The sequence below is a fragment of the Amphibalanus amphitrite genome, unplaced genomic scaffold (assembly GCF_019059575.1).
Source record: "Amphibalanus amphitrite isolate SeventyFive unplaced genomic scaffold, NRLGWU_Aamphi_draft 001127F_arrow, whole genome shotgun sequence".
Lineage (NCBI taxonomy): Eukaryota > Metazoa > Arthropoda > Thecostraca > Balanomorpha > Balanidae > Amphibalanus > Amphibalanus amphitrite.
In genome coordinates, this window is record NW_024882621.1 from 149,330 (window position 1) to 156,056 (window position 6,727).

General features: G+C 47.9%; 1 long non-coding RNA gene across 1 annotated transcript; it reads right to left on the reverse strand.

The window, feature by feature from the left end:
* Positions 1–2,727: 2,727 nt before the first annotated feature.
* Positions 2,728–6,475, reverse strand: LOC122370375. The gene is made up of 3 exons (XR_006254558.1): positions 6,076–6,475; positions 5,484–5,600; positions 2,728–3,791 (listed from the first exon to the last, which is right to left on the reverse strand). It is a non-coding gene; the product is annotated as an uncharacterized LOC122370375 (long non-coding RNA).
* Positions 6,476–6,727: the final 252 nt, after the last annotated feature.

Consider the following 6,727-nt stretch of genomic DNA (forward strand, 5'->3'; position numbering starts at 1 on the left):
CCGGGCGTCGGTTCATCACAGGTGATGGTAGGGCTCGAATGGCACAGTCAAATAGCACAGCCATTCTCCCTTAATAAGCACTACCCCCTAGCCCTCGCCACCGAGAAGAGGGGATTCGTGTGTCGCCCTCGACGTTTTTTTTTTTAAGGTAATTGCTCGGAAGGCGCTGGTATAGAGATGAAAGCTGGCGCAATTCAACATTAAAGACGGATCTTCACACCAACCACATTATTAGGTCAGGTCAGGTTACTGACTTGGGACGTCGTAAGTGAACCTCTGCACGGCCCTAAAATGTCGCAATTTAGTCCGAAATGGCGAGGGGCGGGGAGGGCAGAGTCCATCTACCCTCCCCCTAAACGGCATCTGATGAAGAAAACCGATAGGTTCGGCGAGAATTAAAAATGCCCTAATTATTGCCGAGTCTAGGCAGTACCATGCCCACGATCACGACACCCATCTGTTCATATGCCCATCGGTGAATAGCGCGTGTCAGCCTGTGTCCGGCTGTTATTGCCTGCGGTTACAGGTGCGTCATCAACGTAACAAAGAAGTACGACGCTTGTGATATCTATCCTGAAGCACCATGAAATGTGACATCCGTAAAATGTACAGTAGAATAGTTAGTCATTGCCCATGTAGAACACATTTATGGTGAGTGGTGACATTTATTTCCAGATAACAAATTTAACGAGAAGGGTGAGGCTATGGCCACTGGCCAGTAGCCTTATCCACATGGCCACATGCGAACAAAACAACGTCACACAACGAATCAATGCCAAAAATTAATGGCTGTTTACAAATATCTACAAATAACTCACGCCTGACATGTGTTCAATTGTTATATAACGAGCTGTGCGATGTGCAGTATCAGTGCCAGCAGTGTGGCCAGTGAAGCATCAGGTTCACTGGCCGGCACTGCAGCCAGGGGCGGAGCTTCCTATACAGTTGGTGGGGCGGCTGCCCCACCAACTTGGTATTTTGCCCCACCAATAAGCGTTTTGCCCCACCAACTTAAGCTGATTTCTAAGACTTTTGTTGCTTTGCAAATTAATCTTTTTCGCATTGAAGAGCTTTGGAGTGTCTGTTTGAGCAAAATAACATGTCTGTAATGATAGGAATTGATTCAGTATGTCATTTTATTCAACTTTATAATCGGACATTGTGGGTTTGACGACTTTTTGCCCCACCAACTTCCCTGGAAAAGCTCCACCTATGACTGCAGCGCTCGTCTGCGACGAGCGCCAGGCCTCCTGCTGGCAGGCCAGCGAGACGGGTTCCGAACCTCAGGGACCACAGCCCGGGTCGTCGAAACCATCAGGCAGGGCGAGGATGGAAGATGAGCGAGCATATCGGCGCGATAGGCTTCAGTCAATTGCTGAGTGGGACCGAGGGCGTCCGTCCGTTGAAGACAGGAAGTCGACGGACTGCAAACAGCGTGCGGCGGTCTTCTCAAGGCTGTCCGATGGGTCGCTGGCCCTAAGCAGCGATTAATCACCTGCCAAGAAAACAAGGGATCAGAAAATTCACTCCCTCCTTTTAAGTCCAAAATGCTTATTGCTCAAGCACCTCAGGGTCAGAGCCTCAGAGGAAGCAGTAATAGAGGCCTTCAGCAACCTCACCAAGCTATTCAGATTTCAGAGTGATAACAGGATGATGCCTCAGGTTTGAAGACTTTTCCGGACAGCTGGCGGAAGGCATTTTCCAGCAAATGGTCAAAGACCTGCAGTAAATGTTCTCATGAGCATGTGCCATATTTTTGTTTGGATTGATGAGAACTGTTTATTTATCATTCCATATGTAAACCAGTCCGTGCAAGGTTCTGAACAACTTTTTATAATTTCATCATTAAAAATCAACTTGAATATTAAAAATTGTGGCATATAAGTAGGCTTTCAAGCTTCACGGTCCGGGATACAGATCACCAACAGTCACCACATGTACGAGTGCTATGAATTCAGTGCCTTCTTGGGAATATTTTCCTATATTTAAGATAAAAAATTACATGGATAGGTATGCCAAGATAAAACACAAGGCAATAACAATAATTTGAAGGAAGAAACAGCAAAAGTATCACCACACAGTACCCATGGATGAAGTATACCTGGATCAAGGCCCTATATACCAGGTAGGTTCATTAGGGAATTTTTTACGTTCCCCCTACCGGCCCCGGATGACGTCACTGGGATGCTCCCGCCGCGGCCGGCCTATGTATAGAGCATTACTACGGACTTTCCGGTGGCATTTTTTCGTGTTATAACGCCCAAAAAGCTTTCGCGAGCACTTTTCCCACGAGAAATTGAAAATATGTCGCATTTTAAAGTGAGTAACAGTGATATAAGGTCACGTCCAGGAAGAGCGGGCCGAAACCAGCGAGGCTTGTATGGGTCCCAGGGCGCAGGGTTATGGAGTCGGGACCAGACTTTTGAATCGGATTGTCGGAGTCGAACTGGAGCCGTAATCGGAGTCGGAGTCGATTTTGGAAGTCGGAGCAGGAGTCAGAGTCCAAGTCACCAAAAATTCATCGGTTCCGCAGACTGCGGAGCTGCAGGGCTGCGAAGTCTGAGCCGGAATCGGTCAGAATAGACAGTTCTGCCCGGACCGGATTAGGAGTCGGAATTAGTTTTTGGAACTACGAGTCGGGAGTCACCGAAATTACATCGACTCCGCTGCGCTGCTAGTGCGCTCAGGACGGATGCACTTAAATTGCATTGCTGAAAAAAAATCGAATACACATTGTCACTAAATATTATAAGTTTCACTTACGGGTGGCCGTTACTCACAGCTGGTGGTACAATATCGAGACGCACAGCCGTTACTCAATGTCGAGTCGCACAGTGAGTCGCACAGCCGTTACACACAGCCGGAGGCACCATGCCGAGTCACACAGCACCAACAGATCTTGCCGTACCACACCGAGTCGCACAGCCGTTACACACAGCCAGAGGCACCATGCCGAGTCGCACAGCACCCACACAGAGCCGGCCGTACCACACCGAGTCGCACAGCCGTTACACACAGCCGAAGGCACCATGCCGAGTCGCACAGCACCCACACAGAGCCGGCCGTACCACACCGAGTCGCACAGCCGTTACACACAGCCGGAGGCACCATGCCGAGTTGCACAGCGCCAACAGAGCCGGCCGTACCACACCGAGTCGCACAGCCGTTACACACAGCCGGAGGCACCATGCCGAGTCGCACAGCATCCACACAGAGCCGGCCGTACCACACCGAGTCACACAGCACCACCCAGCAGTCGTAGTCGCTACACGAGCCGGTTTACCAGCTCACCTAGAGCTCCTTGCATGATGGCCAACTTTTCTATCGGCTCTTTTCAGCTGCCGGACCTCGTCCAGTCAGGCTAAGGACCGAAGGGGGAAGTGGAGACGGGTGCTCGCCAACTTCCTGGACACGCAGGTGCCGAGCTGAGGCTGCTTGACGGCGATGAACAGCTTGAGACGCTGTATGACTCGCGGCCCCTGATCTGCAGTTGCCCCCATCAGCAGGCAGAAGTTCCGCTCGAACTCCTCCACAGCGGCCACCCAGGCTTGTGACAGAACAAACAGCTGGCCTCGGCTGATCGTCACAATTCAGCTGTTCGGCAGGGTGTTCAGTGTCTCCGGCGGCGCCCGAGAAGTCAGGAGACCGACTACCGAGGGTGGCGTCGATGTGGTGACACTTGTATGCCACGAAGCCGGCAACAAATGCCAGCCCCTCGAGCTGAGCTTCCAGGTTGGAACTCGTCAGCTCGGCGCCGGCCATGGCTGCCAGCGTCGACTCCGGCAGCGGCACTGTGAAAGCAGTATTACGCTACATCACTTGAAAGACATTGGCAATTTAACCCTAGAACGCCTAGGGGGGGGGTTGTATCAACCCCCCCCCCCCCTGAGGTTTTTTCGAAGTGCACGCTAAACGGCTTGTCGTAGCGGGCTGAAATTTTCAATACCCACTGGGGCAACCTTTGCGCATCTTTTGCCGAAAAAAAATTGATCGGGTCATGTCAGGTCACGGAGTTATGACGTCATAAGAGGTACAGCCTCCGGCCGGATTTTCACAAACTGAGTGCCAACGCCCGAGGTTTCCTGCCGGTGGTACGGACATCGGTTGATGGATCGTGATGAAACTTCCCATGCATGTTGGGGCAAGTATTGGCTATCATATGGCATAAGAAATTTGACCGGGTCAGGTCAGGTCACGGAGCTATGACGTCACAAGAGGAACAGCGTCCGGTACTATTTTTGAAAAGCGCCCGAACCACTATTTTGCTAATTCTTGTCACCTCAATGGGAATATGCAGCAATATTAGCTTCTATAGGGAGCAAATGGACCTCCCAAATCCAAAAATACAATCAGATTTCAAAAATTTAAATTTTGATTTTTCGAATTTCTGCCGCCGACTGTGACCTTGCCGACTTCCGGCGCTCCCAACGCGCCATTTTTAGAGCTAGGGAAACGAAATACATACCAAACGATAGAGAATTGATCAAGGAACACGATAGTGAAGGTTTCAAGTCGATATCTCCCACCGTTTTGCCGCAATCGCCGCCGAAAGTTGAAAAAAGTCTATTTTTCCGAAAATTTGACCTTTGACCGGTCAAAAGTAGGTCAAATGTTGACCTAGGACCAAAAAATATACCACCAATCGCGAGATCTCGTTGAGAGCAATCCGTTGGTTTTTTCCGCTAAGCTCTACGACCTTCCGTTTCGAAACGCCAGGGGGGGGTCGTAACAACCCCCCCCCTGGTCGTTCGTGTTATGAGAAATGGCCTGGTCGTGCGAGGGTTAATATTGTGCAACAAAAAAACCGATAACACTTAAATGAGCCTAGTCTACGCATTGAAAGTGACAGATTTCGCGGACAACGAAAAATTCATGCCCTTTGGCTTTGCATTAATCCATTTTCCCGTTACTATTGAAGCCTCGTTTGGCGACTGCCCCTCGAATTCGCTCGTGATTAGTGGCGGATCCAGGGGGGGGGGCAAAATGGGCATTTGCCCCTCCCAAACGGCATAATTTTAACATTACGCCTGTGGACGAGGCATGGAATGAATCGATAAATTGTTATGGTTTGCCCCCCCCCCAAAAAAAAAACTCTGAGCTGGATCCGCCTCTGCTCGTGATTAGCATGGCACTTTTTCAGAAGAAAAAAAAACACTGCGTATAAAAATGTTCAAACACCAACCAAGACTGAAACACAACTCAGCTTTTTTCTAAGTACTAGTTAGGACCAGTATAGGACATTATCAGAGCATTTAGTGGATGTGACTTGAGACGTCACCTAATTGGATTGAGTGGCCTTATCCCGACAAAAAAGTCACCATTACTCATGGAAAAAAGAATGTTTTGATGCATTTTAACAATGGGAATAAAAATGATGATGTCGCTGATCGCTCAAGACAGGTCAGGATTTTCAACACTGATGGATATTCAGGATATTTGTGAACACTTTTAAAGTGAGTGAAAACATAAACCATTAGACTTACTTGTCAGAGGTGCCTGCTGGCTGGTCTAGAGGTTGCTCGCAGGCTGCTCCCAGAATCTCCTTGACCTCCTTTGCAGTGATCCTCCTCAGGGACCTACTCGCCCTCGCCTCAGCTTTCCTGTAAACAGAAAACTCTCAGCACAAACAAATTTGGCTAACATCATGCTGACAGTACAAGCAACTAATAAATAAATGTTGAATAAGATTAAGCACCTACACATGAAATAACTTCAGTGACCAATTTGAAAATAAACAATAATACCATGCAAAAACATTTGTTTTCATTTTTACAGCTCTGATAACATTGCAACGAGATTGAGATGAACCCAGCCCGCAGTATGTGACCATACTATAAACAATTTAAATTTTAATGCTTAAAAGTAAAGAGCTCATTTATATTTCAATTTGCCACTGTAGCACTAGTTTGTTTACATTGCGTGTTTGCTCTAACCATTTTATTTGTTGAGTGTATCATGTTAGGTCAAGGTACTTATGCGCACTGCGAGCACTGAAAAATTATTACCAGCCTAATTGCAAAAATGGAAACTTTAAAAAACGCCGGATTATGTTTAGATCCATTGCAAAATAAATACCTTGGTAGAGGTTCCTCAGCATGATCCCAGCTTGAAATCCTACTTGGTTGTTCTTCATAATATATGAGACGAAACGTAATACAAAGTGCGGTTGCCACTTATGTTAAGCTTTTGCGACCTTCAAACACATGAAAACGTGTTTATATTATTAAACAAACATATTAAAACTTTGCATAACAACCAAAGTAATAACACGCAACGGTCGGAAAACACTGCGCCGGTGCGCCAGAATTGACTACGTTACTCGAATCTCAGCGACCAATCAGCTTTCGAGCATCCCAGTGACGTCACATTGGCAGCATTTGGTAGCAATTTCCTTGTACGTGTGTCCCTATGGCGATGAACCCCCCCTGACCTGGATAGGACTCTCCCCAGGCCCATGTCGTCCCCTATCTCCGCGTGTGTCCACTAACACGAATGACGTCACGCATGTGGGCGGAGCTATGGGCGGAGCCTAACGCACGCGGCAGTCCAAGCCGCCATATTTGAATTTATATTTTAATAGAATCTTGCCGATATTTTGGGTGAAGTCAATTTATATGGATAGCTTGGTGACAGTTTAGCTATACGAATAATAATTTATTATGGATGTGCGTATATTCAGCTTGGAATTGCAATTAAAGTTCCGCACCGCATAGATTCGAACTCGGGA